Genomic DNA, 20,985 nt, shown 5'->3' with positions numbered 1-20,985 from the left:
ATAGAAGTATACGTCTTTTAGCGAGCAATGCCTCTTCTCCTACGGTAATATGATTCTTTTATCGTTGTTACTTCGTCCGTCATGTGTTATTTTGCTTCCAAGGAAGTATAATTGCTTTCTTCTTGGTCACAAATTTTGACCTTAAATTTACGGCTAATCTCATTTATGTTACACCTTACTACTTTTGTCTATCTTAACCCATTTTCAGTCAGTTTATTGTCGATTGCGATGAGAATCCTGCTTCCGCCATACCATTTGCTGCTGTTTCATCTGACCTGAAATACAAATCTTTTTTTCAGTTTCACTTCGCTTACCCCCACTATATCTAGACTAAGACTTTGCATTACCCTTTTCAGATTTTCTACCTTCTCAATTACGTTCAAACTTATGAAGTTCCACGCTCCGACCCGTACGTTATTGGCTGATTATTCAGTCTCTTTCTCCTGGTCCCTCCCCTTTGGCGGTGCCCTCTGGGATATCCGAATCAGGGACTAATCCGAGATATTTTGCCAATGGGGAGATCATCAAGTTAGTTTTTCCGTTATAGGCCATATATCCTGTGCATATACATTACGTATCTTTAATGTAGTGGTTTCCATTGCCTTTTGAATCTTCATGCCATTCATGATTGCTGATTCTTCCGCCTTTTAGGAACAGTTTCCCACTCCTAGGGCAAGAGAGTGCCCTGAAACTCTGTCCGCTCCTCCACCCTCTTTGACAAGGCTGTTGAGAGTGAAGGTAACTCCTTTTGTACCGTCCTCGCTGATGATTTTTAATCAAAATTTAATTAGTGGCTGTGTTTGAAATGGGGACCCTAAATTGCTAGGCCAGGTCCTGGACACCCCCTTGGCTCTAGCTCGTCCGCCATGCGCTGCAGCTGACTGCAAGGCCAACGGTAAGCGCAAAGTGTAGTGAAGGTCAGAATGGCTCGCCTGGGCATAGTTGTTCGACGAAATTCACTCTGTCCTTTTTTCGGGCTGTTTCTGTCGCTCGCTTTCCCAATCTTCAGATCACGTGATGGGCGTGGTTAATTGATTCACCTTCGGTTGTTGTTGGTTTTTGAAAGTGCTATGAGCGTCTTCTCGACGTACTCTGGATCATTCCGGTAAGGCATGCTGTATTCTGTGTAGTGCAACTCCAGTATTTCAATGAAAAGTAATGTCCACAAGTCGATAAAATTACGGCCCTGTGGTGATGTCCTTAATTCTAAACGTAACCGCAAGCGTTTTGCAGAAAATTACCTTTGTCACAAAAAAATCTGTCAGGAGGTTCTTTGAGCAGAGGGTTGCTAAACGTTCATCCTGTGATTTTGTTGGTAAGTTTTACACCTGAATTCGTTTTTTCAGGTATTACTTACAGGTGATAAAGGAAAGAGAGTCAGGTAGTCCGAGAGTTTGCTTAAGACGTTTGCGAACTTGATCCGACACTGTATTTAATAAATGATGGAACCTGGTTCTACCTTTATGACCATGTGAATATCCAGACTAATCTCTACAGTGCTACAAAAAATTATGACATTATGCATAAAATTCCTCTTTGCAAAAAGAAAATTAACGTTTGGTACGTGTCTTCTGGCAGTCGAATTATTGGCCCGATATTCTTTTAAACCACAACCAATCCACGTCACTCTCTAAATTTTCTAAAACTCCTACCCTAAGTTAAAGAAACATGAAACGCAGCACTGCTTTGGCTAGCAAGTTGGGATACATGGTACACGTCTCATCAATTACTACTGCGTGTTCATGACGTCTTCAACAGAAGAAAACATAGTAAGCAAAGATTTATGGCCGACTCCTTCGCCAGACTTGTCTACTTGCGATTTTAAAAGGAAGGATGTACGCAAAATAACCCTAAAACGATAGGCCAACTGAAGAAAAATTTACACCAGAGCAAAGAAAAATCGGTATTACATTGCGGCGTAAAGCGAGTTTGAAAGAGATTTTCCGAGCATATAAATGCATTTTCAATATATGTTTTGCTTTTTAAATTACTGTAATTTCCATAACACTTTTCTCTTAAATTAAACGTTGTTTTCCTTTGTCTGAATGTGCGTATTACTGATACTTGGCCGTTTTTATCTTGGATATAATGAGGTAGTAGCATACACACATTTATTTCTGAAGACTTGATGTGACATATTGTTCTCGGATAAGGTACTATCCAAATACTGAATATGTTTAATTACTCTACTGTTGCATCCAGACAAACATGTGGTTCCTGAAGAGGGGCAGCAGCCTTTTCAGTAGTTGCAGGGGCAACAGTCTGGATGATTGACTGATCTGGCCTTGTAACATTAACCAAAACGGCCTTGCTGTGCTGGTACTGCGAACGGCTGAAAGCAAGGGGAAACTACAGCCGTAATTATTCCCGAGGACATGCAGCTTTACTGTATGATTAAATGATGATGGCGTCCTCTTGGGTAAAATATTCCGGAGGTAAAATAGTCCCCCATTCGGATCTCCGGGCGGGGACTACTCAAGAGGACGTCGTTATCAGGAGAAAGAAAACTGGCATTCTACGGATCGGACCGTGGAATGTCAGTTCCCTTAATCGGGCAGGTAGGTTAGAAAATTTAAAAAGGGAAATGGATAGGTTAAAGTTAGATATAGTGGGAATTAGTGAAGTTCGGTGGCAGGAGGAGCAAGACTTTTGATCAGGTGATTACAGGGTTATAAATAAATACAAAATCAAATAGGGGTAATGCAGGAGTAGGTTTAATAATGAATAAAAAAATAGGAGTGCGGGTTAGCTACTACAAATAGCATAGTGAACAACAACAACTGTTGCATCCCAGATACAGAAGCAACACTCCTTCTGCAGCAAATTTATTCCATTTTTCTCACGGGAAACGTACACAGCTGACTTGATGGTAATAAGGGGCCAAAACTACTCCATTCAAATGAAAATGAACACAATTCAGTGCCTCTTCTCACTTCGCGTTCCTTTGCAGTGCTCACCGTTTGAGGTATTTCTAAGCCTGTGCTGTAAATCACTGTCTGATAAACGGTCTCCACGGCCGCGGCTAATAAAATGCAGCCACTTGGTGGCGCTCGACCCTGACGTAGGCAATTGGAATAGCTGTGACGAAAGGCTCTTCAGGTCACTGGAATATAGTGGTCAAGAGACAGCGATGCAGTTATCAGGGACTTGGAATAAAGCTTTCCACAATGTGATATCGAGCAAATTCTTAAGACACTATTAATTACGATCCATAAGTCAGAGGAGTGCGTCAAGCTTTCCAACAACCATGCTAATGTAAGAGAGACGTTTTCAATATGCAAGCATCGATGACAACATAATGCTGTAACAGTTAACTGTTTTCAGTGATTACTTGAGACCCCACGGAGGGATGGTATAAGCGTGCTTGAGTTGAAAAAATATTATTCTAATTTGGCCAGTGAAAATAGCTTTCTTGGACGTGCTGTTAACTACACCCCTTCACCTTACTTCAATTTTTTACTCGATACAATTTCGGTACAACTGTTCTTTAGCGATTTCGACCCATTCTCAGTTCTATCTCTCTTTCATATTTTTATTCAATAACAGTCGCGCCCATAAGGCTAATAGTAACCGTCTGTACAGCGCCAGAATACACCATGTTTAAAATTTAAATGCTGGCATAGCGAAGGAGGAAGAGAATTCTAAAGCGATCTCCACGAATTTAAAATCAAACCGCCGTCTTGTGTAAAAACGGAAGGCTGATGTTTACATTGACATTGTTAGTGCATGTGAATTGTGTTAAACGATCTAAAAATAATAGTTTTAAAATGGTTAAAACAGATATATGTGCTATGTATTTTGTGCTTAAATAATACTACAGTTGTGACAAATAAGGGCAAGACTAGCGGTAAAGTAAATGTGAAACATAATTTTAAGAATTTTTGTGAGCATTCGCACTATTTCTTACAACGAGATATATTTTTGAAACCGTCAAATTCCACGACATCGTAAACTGATATTTGAAATTGACCAAAACTCAGAATTTCCTTCAGAATTCTTGGAGACGTACCGTCGCCATCTAAAATATTTGAATTCTAAAATATCTGACGTTTTATCCACGTTGCAGCGTCCTTTCTCAAGTAACATATAAGATACTGAAATAACTGATGTTTTGGTTGTGCTGCAGTAGCAAAAACAGCGGATACTTTGTGATTTATGTGATACCACCACAATGAGCTGAGGGTAGTTTTAATGAAATTGACTATGTTCATGGGAACATACAATTACTGACGGAAATGGAAAATGATCAATACCTCGACCTAACGCTATCAAACTGATACTTCAATATTTGCATGCCTTTAAGATGGGTTGATTAAACTTTCATTCTTATGCGAGCTTAATTTCAGTATAGAAAAAAAGTCATCCCTACAGAGCAAGAATGGCGTGAGTACTTGAAGGCCATTTGGTGTGCCTAACGTTACTGTGAACTTCAGGTGGGGATCGCAGCCCAGGATATTAAGAGGACATGATCATGCAGCTTGTCTTCACCTGTCAGACTTCAAAATAATGGACGACCATAAAATGACCTTGAAGTAATTTTTAATAGAAGGTGCATATTACTGTTTTAAAATCATGGTTTGTGATTTAAAGATGTCGGATATTTTAGTTTAAGCACATCAGAGTTATGAATTGCATAATATTGTATAGGTTACTTACCATCTATTAAGCTGTAGTCTAAAAAGGACAACTCATGCAGAAGAAGACAATGTGACTGGATGTCTTTCAATTGTATTCCTGTAGCTGATGCAACTAATTTTTTAATTTTATTCACTGCAGTTTGCCATACTTAAGTGAGTTACTAATAATTAACAAATACAATTTACATTGATCAATTGCACGAATAAATCCATCCCACACTTATGTAACAAAGTATAATGTATAAAACCGATCCAGAAGTGGAGATCAAAAATTAGTTACTACAGTGTAGGTATCGACTGGCGTGATGTGTGTGATCATGAGAAAATATCACCTAATTGGAAAAAAGACACAACATGATGTCAACGAATGGACGCCTGATCAGCTGCAAGAGGTGAAAAGAAATAATCCTACTCTCTACAACAAAAAGAGCTCTTCAGTAATAATAGTGTCAAACAAAACATTGAAAGCAGATTAATAAGAGAAATAAGTTCAAAGGCTCTTGCTCAAACTAGATCGCTAGAGTCATGGATACAGAGAAACAACCAGTAAAAATTCAGTCAGTATTCCGTTTGGTATTTACAGATTCTGAGAACGCTTTTCACTGTTTGATAATAATCAGACTTTGGTGTTTGATGAAAACCCAAGGAAACCCACCAAAGATCAGAAACGTAGTGAATAATATGTGACAGGACATCAGATGCGCCCACGTTGAACGCAGCGTTAAGATAAGAGTGTAAGTAGGCTGTTTATGTTTTCTCTATGTAAGTAGGCTGTTTATGTTTTCTCTATGTAAGTAGGCTGTTTATGTTTTCTTATTGGCAACGTTACGTAGCGCTCAATATGAAAATCACTGGCTGTGCTGTGTGCAGTCTGTGGCTGCTTTGCATTGTTGTAATACTCGCCATTGTAGTGTTAGGCAGCTGGCTGTGAACAGCGCGTAGCGTTGCGCAGTTGGAGGTGAGCCGCCAGCAGTGGTGGATGTGGGGAGAGAGATGGCGGAGGTTTGTAATTTGTCATGAACTGATATATATATTATGACTTGTGATGATATTAAGGTAAATACATTGTTTGTTCTCTATTAATATCTTTCATTTGCTAACTATCCCTATCAGTAGTTAGTGCCTTCCATAGTTTGAATCTTTTATTTAGCTGGCAGTAGTGGCGCTCGCTGTATTGCAGTAGCTTGAGCAGCGAAGATTTTTGTGAGGTAAGTGATTTGTGAAAGGTATAGTTTAATGTTAGTCAGGGCCATTCTTTTGTAGGGAATTTTGAAAGTCATATTGCGTTGCGCTAACAAAATATTGTGTGTCAGTTTAAGCACAGTCTTGTAAGAATTGTTCAAAAGGGGGACGTTTCATATGTCGACCCTTAGCCGAGGATACCTCACTGCAATCTTCTGCTTTTTCTTGTAGTTTGTGTAATTAGTGTAGATTGCAGTCTTTCATTGTGGTACAGTAAAACAGTTGTAGCATGCATGCAGTTTTACACCAAGTATTTCTCAGCAGCGCGTGCAATTAACTAGATATTTTTTCAGTGTTATGTTAATGTGTTCTCTTATTTTTGCTCTTCAAATTGTGCTTTTCTGTGTTGTCGTGTGAAATATTGTGACAATAATGGCGTGTGAAAAACGTAATACTAGGCTCCAAAGTAAACTGAGAAATGACAGTGAAGACGAAAGCAGTGTGTTAGCGCCGCAGAGTAATGAATTAACAGACATTCAAAGTAGTAATTTGGTAACTGTGCATAGGGAAATGGAGCGGGCGGCAAACAATGGCGTGGACAGTGAAACAATTAGTGAAGAGGGACGCATTATCGAACGATCGGTCGGCAACAGCTCGCCTCAGGAACCCGAAATGACAGGAAACAATCTCGCAAATACTGTAGATTCAGGTTTTGGTTCCTCACCGTTTTCTCAAATAAGTCAAGACACATTTTCTGCTTGTCAAAATGTGAATGTTGCCGGTGCAAATTCACTGCCGAAAAGCACTGAGGAACATGTTCCAGACACCAGTGCATTGTTATTACAATTAATACAGCAAATGGGACAAACACAGCAAAAGCTTCAAAAGTTAGACACAATGGAACAAAATCTTAAAAAGTTAGACACAGTGGAACAAAATCTCAAAAAGTTAGACTCATTGGAACAAACTCTTGAACAAACACGTGAAGACTTAACTACTGAGTTACATAACATTGAATCGAAATGTCAAAAAGTCTGTAATGACGTAAAAACACAAATTTGTGAGCATTTTCAACCTATTTTTTCGCGGCATGAAAATGCATTACAGAATCACGAAGCAGCCATAAAAGAACTGCAAATTATTGTTCATGAAAATCATGAGACCTTGCAAGCTAAATTTGACTCAGTTGCATCTACCGATTCGGTTACGCAACTTGCAAAAACTCAGGATAACTTAAAGGACACAGTAGATTCGATTTCAACACAAATGGACACTCTGAAACTTGGTTCAGAAAAACACACTGAGGAAATGTGTTCATTATCAGAGAAAGTAGTTGAACTTTCGGATCAGCTAAATAATTTATCTACGAAGGTAGATGATAATCTGAATGACGCAAAACCGGTAGTCTTTAATGACACAGAACAGAGCGAACAAATTAGGAAACTGAAACAAAATCTGAATCAAATTGATACGCAACACCAAAGAGAAATCCGGGAAGTACAAGATCAGCTGACACAGGTAATACAAGACTTACGTATTTCAGAAGACACTCGCGCTCCAACACGGGAAGAGGAACTTAGAAATACGCAAAAGCCACAAAATAATAACACAGGGCATTTCGGTAATTATGAAAGAAATTGGCAAAGTACACCGAATTTTGAGATGGAACCGCCGACACGACGTAACTATGACCGAGATGCTACTCGCCGACACGATGATTTTGACTATAAGCTGTTCATTACTACACGTAAATTCAAAACGTTTAAGAATTCTGCCAACGACATTCATCCACAAGCGTGGCTCCATCAATTCTCTCATTGTTTTCCTCCCAACTGGTCGTTAGAACACAGATTAGAATTTATGTGTGGCTACTTGGAGAATGAACCAGCTGTAAGAATGCGATCGGTAATTCACGATTGCCACAGTGAGGGAGAGTTTTACCATGCCTTCCTCTCAGCATATTGGTCTCAAGCTACACAAGACCGTGTAAAACATAGCATCATAATGATGAAACGTTTCGAACAATCTGAATTTTCCAGTCTTATGAAATATTTTGAAGACATGTTGCATAAGAATCAGTATCTTTCAAACCCATACAGCCCCTCAGAACTCATCCGCATTTGCTTAATCAAACTGCCTGAACATTTACGACATGTTATTTTGGCAGGACGTTGCAAAGACGACATTGAAGCATTTCAGGGACACTTACAAGAATTAGAAATTGACACTGACAGTCGCCGGATGCGAAAACAGGAAAACAATCACTACAGGTCACATACGTCACAATTCCGTGACGACAGAAATAATAACTGGACGCGACAAGGCTATTCTCACCACGCAAATCGTGACCAAAACAGACACCACCCATATGACAACCACTGGCAGAGTAATAATAGTTACAGAGAAAGATCGCATTTCCGTAGTAATGAATATGACAGAGATAACCACAGAAACAGACAATATGGGAACCAAAACAATTATTACCAGGGGAGACAGAATAACTTCAGACGCAACAGTTCAGCGCGGAGTTACGATTCAGGGAGAAATTCTCCACCACGTGACCGACAAGGAAGAAACTACGGATTCTACCGAAATGACGACAGACGATTTTGTTAATAAGCTCATTTGGTACATTCATTTCAGCTACGCACATTTTGGCCCACGAAAATGTTATCATATTCTTTGAACGACTTGTTATTTTAACAATATGGAAAAAAGAATTCGAAGAGTCTTGTCTATTTGTAAACTTTGTCAAAAGGCGAAACCATCTACTGTCTCACATCGTGCTCCGTTGTTTCCTATTATTCCTTCTAAATTAAAAGAATTTGCGGCTGTTGATCTCTTGGGACCGCTTGTCAGAACATCTAATGGATTTTCGTACGTTCTAGTCGCTGTTGAACTTACTTCAAAATTTGTTTCTTTCACACCGTTACATAAAGCCACTGGACGGTCTGTATCCAACGCCTTTGTTAAAAATTTCTTACGTGAAGTTGGACACGTTAGTAAAGTCATTTCAGATAACGGACCGCAATTCAGATCTGCTGTTTGGTCACGCATGCTTCGCAACCAGAAAATCAAACCTGTTTTTATTTCATTGTACTCACCACATTGTAACCCGTCTGAACGGATTATGAAAGAAATCAATAAGCTTTGCAGACTTTATTGTCACAGAAAGCATCAGCATTGGGACAGATATTTACACTTATTTAAAAATGTGCTGAATGAAATGCCTCACGACTCCACTGCTTTACCACCTACTCTTGTACTGAAGAATGAAGAACCACCGAACAGAATCAGAGAGCTTGTACCTTTCCCGAATACACGTAAACTTCGACACAAAGACATAATTGATTTGGCTCTTAAAAATATAAAATCTGCAGCAGACAAAAGGAGAAAACTACACGGTAAAGCAAATGCAAAGAAGTTGTATATTGGTCAGAAAGTTCTCATTAAAGCCCATTCATTGTCACATAAGAAGAAACACTTGAGTCACAAATTCTTTCTAGTTTACAATGGACCTTACAGAATCCGACGTATACCACATGATAATTGCGTTGAAGTTGAAACTCTGCGTACTAGGAAGAGTAAAGGTTTACACCACATTTCTCATGTAAAACCATTTATTGACAGATAATCTGCCTTTTAACTTTGTCTTTGCCATAAAACGTTTCACTTCACGTTACTAGTATGCTTTAGAAACTGTTACCATGCAACAATGTTTGAAGTTCAATATCCAGCCAAGAACCAAGAGAAATTATTTAAACAGAAATTACGAATGCATTGTTATTGCGAACAGACGACACAGTGTAATTGTGTGTGTACATTCTTGCTTGTTAGTTGTACGATTAGAACATTTACCAGTACTGCTAATGAGATTTTAATGCAACATTTTGGTTTACTTGAAAATACATTCCGGATTTAAAGTACATTCTGAGAGATACCAGATGACACAGAGGTTAGTTTATGTGACAGCTACACGATTTTTATCACGACGCTACTAATGAGTGACAATTTACAATGTTGCTTTTGCAGTGTATCTGTTTTATATCTGCACAGTTTTCTGAATTCTTCTAGGAAGAAAAACATGTTTTAGTAGTAACTTTTGTGGTATAGCAACAATGAGACAGCCTTTTTCGTGGCATAACAATACGTTACTGTACAGTACTTTCCTCATCACGGCAATAAGCGTAATAACTAAGACATTTATACGCAAAGCATTTCACTTTTGTGTATTATGAGGTAAGTACATTGACTTCTGCAGAACTTAGCTTTCGGAGGACGATAACTACGACACTTCCACAGAGATTATGTTGCAATAAGACGCACATTTAGCGCTACAGGACACGTATTTGAGTGATCAATTTTGTACTAAAAACATTTATTTTCAAAGATATTTGAAACACAATGATATAAAGTTTTTCCGTGATACATTTCATTCCATTGCTGTAATTTGTAACACCTGAGGGCATAATTACATTTATCCTCAGGGGGGTACACGCTTACTTTGTGTACCATGTGTGTGGCAACCACAAGGAACCCTAGCTAATATGGTATTTGCTTATACAACTTTACACATCGGTACCATATTTCTCTAACACACAAATTACACAGCTATCTGATCATTTAACTGAGACAGACAAACGTTTTTACTACATCAGTGACAGATGTTTACGCAATTACACGGTTGGATAACTTCACACTTATGAAACTGTATTTTGTCTGTACTTTGTAAACTGTTCATATTTTTTCGGAACCATTGTGATACTATGAGAGATTTGAATGATATATTTGGTAAGGGAGCATGATTTTAAAGTACGTTTGAGGTAGATGACACTATTGAAATGAGCAGAGAATTTTTTTACGTTTTGAAATTATTGGAGGAAGTTACGACGATTTTAAGATTTGACTGAAGTGTTATGATGTTATTATTACGACGACGATGTGTACTATGCTGTTGAGGTATGTTTATGATAAATAAGCTGATGCTATATGAGGAATCTGATTATGCTATGTAGCTATTATGATGAAATATTGAAGACGTGTTGATGAATATGAATATGTATATGTGTAATAAGGTAAGGAATAAGGAGTAGTGTTTAGGGACTCTGATTTATGAAAAGGATGTTGGAAACCAAGAAACGTACTTTAAGAGTTATGAAATGTGTGTGTATATTCGTGAATGTATTACAATGCAGACGAAAATTTTTTTTGGACACTGTTATATTCATAGGATTTTGTTTCTACAGATTTGCAACGCTAATTCTTGACCTGTGAAATATTTTTATATGAGACTACCACGGTAGCAGAATCTCCTGTCGTAAATATTTACGTACGAAAGTTAAGTGACCACCTGCACGTAATGCGTCGCGGGCACCCAGCTGTGTCAGACGCCTGGAGAAAAAGCCATTATTGCGAGCCCTTTTCAGCGGCACAGGTAGCACAAAAAAAAAGGGGAGGCCATTATCCTTGGAAATATTCTTACATCTGCAAACCTGATAATGACAAGTGTCTTTCTACGAGAATTGAGAGCTACTGACTTACGAAATGCCACATAGCTATTGAATGATGTTTTTATGCTTTGGTTTGCGTAATTGCTTATTTCATTTGACATCTGTTTTCCAGCTGTGTTGCAGCATTGGTTTCATAAAATAAAATTAAATGCATTTGCTAATGTGAACACTTTCTGTCAACAGATCTATTAAATAATTATTTTATGATTCACATTCTTTAAAAAAGGAGCACTTGGAAAGGAAAGAACAATAAGAAGGAACTAGTAACTGCATTCATAATTTTCTTTTCAAGTAATTGGTAACTTTTTGGTAGAATAACTTCTTGTGGTGCACCACTTTAATTACTTAGACATTAAGATGTGATTATACATTTCCCTTATCTGCATTGTTGTCTTTAGTGTACTATTTTTTCTGCTTGTGCGTTTGTCATGTTTAGATATAAGTTATTACATTTACTGCTGCTGGCTTTGCCATTTTGCATTCTTTTCATTGCTGTTTGTGTTGATTTGTTATGTGATGCTGCATTGCCTCGTCCCTTAGTTTAGCATCTGAGCTCAGTAGATTTAAGTTAGCTTAAGAGGGGGTAGCCTCTAAGAGAATGAGTTGCGATGAATTGGAAGAAATGCATTGAGAAAACAGGTTTAGGTAGGATTTTCTTGGAAATAAATGTTGAGGTAAGAAATGTGTGAACATATAAATACAGAAAGCATGCTTAGATAGAATTTTTTTTGGTGGAAACAAAGGATGAAATAAGAGGAAAGATATATGAAGTTTTGGGTTGGACTGCAGTACCAAATGTTACACTGAAAACGAACCCTGTCCTTTCCTATTGGTGTTATCCCACTATGTGTTTGTGTACCCTTGTGTATTTGTTTTCTTCCTGTCTCTGTGTAGTTTCATAGAATTTTTTTCTTCTTTTAATATTAAGCTACATTCACTATGATGAGGAATACTGTTATCCTCAAATATAATTGGCATTAATAATATGTTATTTACTTTGTAAAGATGTTAGACATTATTCATTCTGTTTAAATGCTCATGTGTGAAGTTGATGTTTCAATAATTATTCTGATCTTCTATGTATGTACTCATGTCATAATTCCTGTAACACTGACGTATATGTCTATTTCTATTCTTTTGTAAAGCCCCTATTACTACAAATGTTATCTATATTGTTATGTTTTTAATGATGTATTGTGTACCTTTGTTATTGTATTCTCATGTTATAAAATTGTAATTGTTACCAGTTCTTCAAATTAAGTAACATTTCACTGCACACGTTTCTGTTGGTCATAGTACATGGACAATATGAGAGAAGTAGGGACTGATAGTGTTTGCACGTGTGTTAATAATTCAGCAAGGGACTGGATAACAGCATTGCTGGTTCTAAGGACAATTCCAAAAACGTTGTGAGTGCACAAGTGGTGGTTTATGGACTTGCTATATTCTCCGCAAGACTCTTCGATGGTGAATGTGCACCTGCACAATCGCAACAGATGGCTGCTGGCCATCTCTACAAGGACTACAGTGGGTCTGCACCTCTGGTGGCCCACCAATACCATTATCTCTACAAGGACTACAGTGGGTCTACATCTTTGATGATCCATCAATACCATTATTTCTACAAGGACTGCAGTGGGTCTGCACCTCTGGTGGCCCACCAATACCATACTCTCTACCAGGACTACAGTGGGTCCGCTCTGTGATGACTTACCTACCAAAACTCTTCAAAACTTCGAATGACTCTGCTGTGGGTTTGCTCCATTGTGGCCCATTACCTGTATGCATATCAAGAGTCAGCACTGTCTTTCCGTTGGAAGGACAACACTACTTCTTCAAGACTGCATGGAAATCCACTACTTCTGTGTGCATTTTCTTTTACTGCTCAGACTTTGAGAAAAACACTGCTATTCTCCTGTTATGTACGATTAGGACTGTCTTTATGGACTGTGAGAAAATTTGAGCTTTTGACCAACATAATATCAATAAGTGTGTGCATTTGATTTCTTTGTTATTGTAATTATGAAAAATTTTATCAAATCATTATTGGCCACTGCCCAAAAAAAAAAATTTGTAAAATTTTTTGTGGGGAGCATGGGGGCTATGTAAGTAGGCTGTTTATGTTTTCTCTATGTAAGTAGGCTGTTTATGTTTTCTCTATGTAAGTAGGCTGTTTATGTTTTCTTATTGGCAACGTTACGTAGCGCTCAATATGAAAATCACTGGCTGTGCTGTGTGCAGTCTGTGGCTGCTTTGCATTGTTGTAATACTCGCCATTGTAGTGTTAGGCAGCTGGCTGTGAACAGCGCGTAGCGTTGCGCAGTTGGAGGTGAGCCGCCAGCAGTGGTGGATGTGGGGAGAGAGATGGCGGAGGTTTGTAATTTGTCATGAACTGATATATATATTATGACTTGTGATGATATTAAGGTAAATACATTGTTTGTTCTCTATTAATATCTTTCATTTGCTAACTATCCCTATCAGTAGTTAGTGCCTTCCATAGTTTGAATCTTTTATTTAGCTGGCAGTAGTGGCGCTCGCTGTATTGCAGTAGCTTGAGCAGCGAAGATTTTTGTGAGGTAAGTGATTTGTGAAAGGTATAGTTTAATGTTAGTCAGGGCCATTCTTTTGTAGGGAATTTTGAAAGTCAGATTGCGTTGCGCTAACAAAATATTGTGTGTCAGTTTAAGCACAGTCCTGTATAAATTGTTCAAAGGGGACGTTTCAAGAGAACCTCTTCAAATAAACGAGAGAACGAAACGGCGCTACTTCCTCTTTCCAATTACGTTTCTTCTCTCATTATGCAACTTTATGAGCAAGAAAGTCTTAAAGCTCTCGCCTTTGAGAATGACTTTTGTCTCTTTCGGCACACCCGTTCCAGATCATCAAAGTTTCAATATGTAATCACTGAAACACTCTACCTGGCAATTGCTAAGGAAAAACTACCAACTGCTACCAGACAAATGACAATTGCTATGCAATACCCAACCAGTGATAGTAAAAGAAAATATAGAGAATGGGACATGTTAACAACGGCGAAGCCCGTGCATGAACACTCTGTATTCATTCGACAGTTCATGCAGGACAGTCTTTGACGAAGGTTGTCGTGGAACCGATTAGTGCGATATTACATGTGGTACAGTAACATGTCTGCAAGACATCAGTAGAGTGCTTACAATGGTAAACGAGCTGTTGGATGGCTCGAAGGTGGTCCAAGTGTCACTACTGTGGCAACAGTAATGGGTGTGTCCATAAGCCACAACGCACAATTAAAAAAGGCCGCTGAAGGTGGGAATGCTACATGAAAGCATGCCAGCAGTTGTAGATGGACCACCACACCGCAAGAGGATCGATACATAGTCCTAATGGCGAAAAGGAACAGACACCTTACTCCTAGGCATATTGCTGCAGACATTGCAACAGCTACCAGTACCCGTTTCTCTGCCAGAAGCATTGTACAGAAATCCAGTCAGGCTGGTTTGTACGTTCAGAAGCCTATTGAATGCATACCACTTCAACCACATCATCATTAACGAAGAGCGTGGGAGTTGCGGTCAACAACAGCGGCCCAGAGTGATGTTCTCTGAAGAATTACGCTTAATTGTGGTTGGTGACTCTGCCCACCAGTCAGTGTGAATAGAGAGAGAGAGAGAGAGAAAGGGGGGGTCAACGCATTACACACAACAGAATGTTCATAAACGTCAACAGTACAGTGTGGGCAAGCATTATTCACGTTGACCGAACAATGCTGCATATCTTTGTGTGGGGTTCTGTTGGAGTACAAAGATACTGGAAACAGATTATTCAGGAGCATGTCCGTCCATTTTGGGGTGCAGCAGGTTTCGATGTTTTGTTTATGAACAACAATGCTGACCCACACAGGACCACTGAGGTATTGGTAACAGTGGAAAGTGAAGATAGTGAACGCAGGGAATACTGAATCTGAGAATGCCGAGCAGGATGATAAAGAAACCGCATAGATGCCACCATTTTGGTCATACTCAGAGAGAATTAGAAAATGTTGTCAATGTACACTGTTCGTCTTGAACCAAAAAAGTTAAAAGAACATTACAGATGTGAACAAAGGGGAAAGATAACACTAGTGATAAGACTTGGATAGCAAACAATGTCTTCTAGGAGTGTTCGTACATGAATGATCTGCTGTTCATTTTTACAATAAATCACTGCTATGCAGAAATTGTAGACAAAAGTAACTTTCTCAAGTTTCTATGAAACACATAGAAAGAACTGCTACAGTAGCATCCAAATGAGAGTTCTGGCTCAAAGAGTATATTGGATTAAAATTTCCAGGATACAGACCAAGATTCTATTTTTGCCATATCCACAACCAAAAATATATCTATACCCACAACAATAATTTTCATTTAGTTAAAAAATAAAATACTTAATTAAAATTTAATATTCGAGAAACAGAAATTTAAAAAATTCTAAAACTTTCTCAAATTCATTAACATGAATCAGACGAACTTTATTTTACTTTTGAACCTTAATAAACAAAATGTAATCCAATTATTTTGTCAAATTTATCATCATCATTTGTAATGGTTTTAATATAACGATCTGGGAGAGTAATATAATTTTATCATCTAAAAGTGATAAAATCTTTTCAGATAATTTATTTGGTAAAATCTCTGATAATTTAGTGAACACTTCTGCACAACCATTACTATAATTTTTAAGTTCAGATAATAGATTTTCAATGCTACCTTTCATGTTCATTTTTATTTATAAAGAAGAAATTAAAAGTTTTCGAAAATTGAAACATTTTCGAAATGTTTGGAAAAAGTTTTAATTTCTTTAAAACTAAATTTTTTTGTTTGTATGTTCTATGGTTTTCTGGAAATATTTCAAAATAAAATGAAAATACAAAGTTAAAACTTTTTTAATTTTTTCAAACATTTTATTCATTTATATAATCAAAAATTTTCAGTCTGCGTTCTGTGTTGTGAATCATAAGTCAAATTCTTTTTAATATACATTTAATATATGCAATTGTATCATTAGGCATATTTTCATTAAAGAATGGACACAATTGGATTTTTTTGAGCAGTTACCATGTTCATTCTTCTAGACATATTCATTAAATAGATAGGATAATTTGGGTTATACTTCTGAAATCTCTAAAAACACTACAAGGTTTTAAAAAGTTATTTGGAGGATCAATATTCCATAATTTTTGAGGAAAAACTTCATTTCTTCCATTTCTCACATAGATATTTTATAATATTACATGATTGACTAAAGAAGAATCATTTAACTGATTATTTTTTCAATTAGTTTCGAAAACAAAGAAAATAAAGTAGGGCATATCAAATTCAGTAGAATTATAATAATTAGTAATTTAGAATTCAACATTTCTCTTTCCATGCAACCCAACAAATTCAACTGTTTATTTTTCAAGGAAGGACATTGGAATTATTAGGTTTATCATTCCTCCTTGTTCTAGTCAAACGAATATTCCGGTTCATATTTAACAACAGTATCAAGAATTTCCAAACTTATAACAACAATTTTACCTTCTTTTGGAAGTGCACCATTATCATTATCAGTAGAAATGAAGAATGGAATCTAGATGATCTTTTTTTGACCTCCAATTAAAACTTACAGTTAAATTACCCTGCTACATAATTTCTTTATATTCTTTAAAAAAACCATATAATTCTGATAGATAAAGTACTTCAATTTGTTTGGATTTGATTTTACCATCGTAAAGAATGTGTCCTTCCTTATTTAATACATTTGGTAGGGATGGAATTAATGGAATGAGTTGAAGAAGAAATGGAAGGATGTTCTATTCCAAATAAAATATTGTATCCTTTTTTAATTGTAATAATATCAAATAATTTTAATACATATTTATCAAACTGTTTCATATTCCATCTGTGTGAATAACCTCAAAGGTGATATAAAGTTGTGAGAAATTAGAATGAACCCAACCACCACCAATATTAAAATTAATTTCTGTTTCCTTTTTAGGATGACTGAAACTATATTTTCTTTCTTCATTTACAGGAAACCAATAAAATTGATAACTCTCCATTTGGTTCATGATTTATTAAAGGAAAAATGTTTTTAATTCATTTCTAAAGCAACTGTTACATAAGCACCACTAATATCAATCAAATTAGAATATTTAAAGGATGATTTGGTTCATGAAGTATTGGGCCATCAGATTCAGCTTTAGGTTAAATGTAGCAATGATATTAGATTCTCAATGAAAATGATCATAATGTTAAACAAACAGCTGATCAGCCAATTTAAAATTTACATTTATTAATGGAAAACAAATAATTTTAGGAATATCTTTATCAACACCCTTTCCATTAGCTTCAATAATTTAATATTTAAGTCGTAAAACTTGACCAATACTACCTTTTCTATCCATAAATAATTTAACATCCCCTTCAGTCACAGCTCTATTTAAAGTATTATCTTGCTTAATGCTTATATTAGGTTTTTTGGTTGAATAATTTTTTCTAAATTTTTCAAACTTTGAAGACCAATGGGAAATTTCTAACGTTTCTACATTAGAAAATAACTTATTATTTTTTGGCGTAATATTTGGAGCCAAAATAGTTGAATATTAACCAACTAGTGATACACTTTTATATTTTTCTCTTATTGGAACAATTATTCTCTTTTTCAGTACAGACAAATTATCACTCAATTGAAATACTCTACACATTAATATTACGAAAAACTATGTAAATAAATAGTGCATTGGGAAACTAAAATATTAATTCCAACAAATATATAAGAAATAAACATTGTGAACTTTTACCAAATTCTATTCGATGTTCAGTAATAGACCAAGTGGTTATGAAAAAACCCATTTAATGATCGATAATTATATGACAGATCCATGAGAGTTAAATTTAATAAATTAATAATTTGTACATTTATTCAAAAAGTTCAAATCAGTCAAAATAACGATAATTTATCTAAAAAGATGTGAAAAATTGAGGGTACAATTAATGAAAAATGGTTACATGTATAGAAAATAATGAGAAATTATTCTATTAGATGAATGTGAAGATAATTCAGTGGTAGTTTGTGATGACTTCATTTTTAAAAAACGAGAAATAGTTAGAGAACATTTTACTAGAGGTAGATATGCAGGAATAGATTGTTTTTATTTAAGTCAAGATAACACAAATTTTTTAATCTTTTTTAGACAAAACTATACTAATTTGAATCATAATCATCATGAATTTGTTGGTGGAGATTAAAAGTTTGATTAATTTAAATAAATATGTAAGAAATGCAGGAATAAGAATAAATTTGGTTTCATTAAGATAGATATGACAACAAAACATTATTGAAGGTAAATGTAGAGAAAATATTAAGGAGATATGAAACACTGAACATAAATTTTGAATGTAAGTTTTAAACACAAAGGTTGAACATAAAATTAAAAATGATTCTTGCGTTTTCTATCTTTAATAAATGCTGGCAAAATATGATTCAGAGGTTGTTAAAAAAACCCAAACAGCATAGAAAAGGAACAATTAAAAGAACAGTTTGAGAAGTGGAAAACCAACCAGGAACAGAATATGAAAAATTTAAAAAAGGAAGAACAACCAGTTATCGATATAATTGAAAAAGACAGACATGGAATTGAAGGATTAGGAGAAACAGTTTTAAAATCAAGTGGATAAAATAGAAGAGTAGAAAAACAAAGGGTTCCATATAGTCAACATTTTTAGAGAATTGTAATGACATTAAATCAGTAAGTGATATGATGGTGGTAAAGAGATTATACATTTAAGTTAAGCAGAAATAATTAGCTTGTTTGAGAATTATGAAGAAGACAGAACAAAATTAAAAGAAAAAGTTGTTGAAAAGGTGAAGTGGAAAAATGTTAGAATTTATCAATATAGTGAAATTAATGTCTCTGGATTAAGACCTGTTGGTCCTCATAAATACATTGGTAAATTAGCAGTAGGACCCAGTGGTGAGTTATTTGCAAACTGGTGAAAAAGAATATGGAGGAACAAATAGATTAATAAATTTTTAACTAAAAAACAAATAACTATGGATGATTTAGGTGCAGAATTAGATTCTCTTTATTCACAAAATTATGATGGAATTTTATTTGTCTCAAATGCTGTATATAATCAAAATAATCCAAATAAAATTAAATGAAATAAAGGAAATAAATGTAATTGTGTGATAATATTTAATGTGGAATAATATTTATCTAAGTCAAAAAGCAATCTTGGTAATTCATTTTAAAATATTGGTGAAGTTTTATAAAAAATGTTTCAGAGAAACCAGATGAATATGACTGTATGAATTATGTTCATCAGTTAATTGAAAGAATTAGCAGTAATCCATAGAGAATAATTAGCTAGAAATAAAATTATCATACTGAAACAATAGGCATAAATCAATGTTAACTAATACATTTAGTGATTTTAATTTTAATAATTCAAAAAGGAATTCTTTATTTAATTAGATTTTTTAATGCTGTATCACAGACATTTTTAAAAGTAAAAAAATATGAAAATGGTTTAGTTAATTATTTAATCAATAAACTACCATTTGAAATACATCTTCAGGCTATCGCTTTTGTGGCCCAAGAACCAAATTAGAAAAACGATTAGGTAGAGGTGATAAAGGAATTAATCCCATAGATGAAGCTTGTAAAAAGCATGATATTACTTACAGAGATAATAACGGTTTAGAAAAAAGACATGAGGCTCATAAAGAACATCATTTATTTGCAAAAGAAAGAATGCATTCTTCTGATGCTTCATTAGAAGAAAAAATACCTTTAGCAGCAGTTAGAGGAATATTGTATGGAAAACTAAAGTTAGGATTTTTTATGAGGCTTATAAAAAAATTTTTAATAATTTTTAATCTATATAAATAAATAACTTTACAATTAATTATATGGTGCTATCTGTTGGCAAAATTAAACCAAAAATATATAAGCTCAATAATGACCAATTAAACAGTATTGCACCATTTTTAACTGATGCAGAAAAAAGAAAGGTAGAGAAAGAAATAGAAAAATGAGTTGTTATATTAGCTATTCTTGTTATGAAGAAGATTGTTGAATATCAAACACTACATAAAAGCTAATTTCTTCCATTACATGTGGCAGCTTGTTCACCAGATGAGAGTTCTGAAGCAATTGCAAATGCAAATATAAATAAGAAAAAAGGTGGTAAAGACTTACAAGAACAAAAGAGACATAACTGAGCAATGGAAAACAAAGGATGTGGAATTGGAAATACATTCAAAGAAATAATCGAAACATTTAATAGTCTTTTATCCAATTTTGACAGAGGAAATCAATTATACAACAAAAAATTAAATATTATTGTAGCATTTTATGATTGATGAATTATCTAATGAACCAAAAAATTTACTATGAGGAATAGTAAATTCAGGTACTTCTAATCATTGAATTTGTTATTACAAATGAAAAAAATTGATATTTGTTTTTCATTCATATGGAGAAAATATACCAGAACAACTAGTTGACTGTCTGCAAAAAAAAATAACTTATACTACAATACTGAGAGACAATAAAACTTCTATGAAATAATTTGTTGACATTTGAGTTCGTTTATTTTAAAATTGTTATGTGTGGATTATAAGTTTAATGATATTTTATGTTTAATATA

The sequence above is a fragment of the Schistocerca americana genome, chromosome 2, assembly GCF_021461395.2.
Source record: "Schistocerca americana isolate TAMUIC-IGC-003095 chromosome 2, iqSchAmer2.1, whole genome shotgun sequence".
NCBI lineage: Eukaryota > Metazoa > Arthropoda > Insecta > Orthoptera > Acrididae > Schistocerca > Schistocerca americana.
The sequence above is the reverse complement of the archived record's forward strand: the minus strand, read 5'-3'. Positions refer to the sequence as shown.